This window comes from Rattus rattus, chromosome 2 (assembly GCF_011064425.1).
Source record: "Rattus rattus isolate New Zealand chromosome 2, Rrattus_CSIRO_v1, whole genome shotgun sequence".
Taxonomy (NCBI): domain Eukaryota; kingdom Metazoa; phylum Chordata; class Mammalia; order Rodentia; family Muridae; genus Rattus; species Rattus rattus.
Window position 1 is genome coordinate 165,794,625 of NC_046155.1, and position 686 is coordinate 165,795,310.

A 686-nucleotide genomic window follows, 5' to 3' on the forward strand; every position below is an offset into this window, starting at 1 on the left:
GTGCTCGCTTTGGCAGCACATATACTAAAATTGGAACGATACAGAGAAGATTAGCATGGCCCCTGCGAAAGGATGACACGCAAATTCGTGAAGTGTTCCATATTAAAAAAAGAAAAGAAAAAAGACACACTTGCTCATTATTAGCTAGAAGCGCTTTGAGGTTTTATATACGACTTGAATAGAGCGCTCTGGTTCATGCAACCCTCAGAGCGGCCTTGCGCCTTCTTTTCTCCCATCACCCTTTCATCCCCTAACGCTCTTGTCGGTTTGTCTACTCTTTCCAGAAAAGATTCCCATAGCTCCCCAGGTCTACACCGGGCTGGCCTCCCTTTTCCCTCATCTCTATGACCCTACCCTGGACCGTAACCGCACAGTATCCAGCAGAGGGCAGCAGCGTGCCGCTCAGCCGCTGAGCCCACGGCCCCCTGCAAGACAACGCTACCCACAAGTGAAAAGGACTTCATTTCCCAGAAAGCATCGCGACATCTCAGCTTCTTTCTGTCCCCAAGTGGAGGTTGTCATCGTCCCAGATCCTTCCTACCCGCCCCCTCCCCCTTCAACACCACCCAGTCCCTGACATACCGGGAATTGTGCGGTGGGATATTTTGGCAGGCCACTGTGAGGATGGCGGTACTGGGCAAGCGCTGGTATTGAAAACTCTGCTACTGTGTATCCCAGGCTAGCCT

At 51.7% G+C, this 686-nt stretch overlaps 1 non-coding gene across 1 annotated transcript; it reads left to right on the forward strand.

The window, feature by feature from the left end:
* LOC116894844 lies at positions 1-107 on the forward strand. Its single transcript, XR_004387059.1, has one exon. It is a non-coding gene; the product is annotated as a U6 spliceosomal RNA (small nuclear RNA).
* Positions 108-686: the final 579 nt, after the last annotated feature.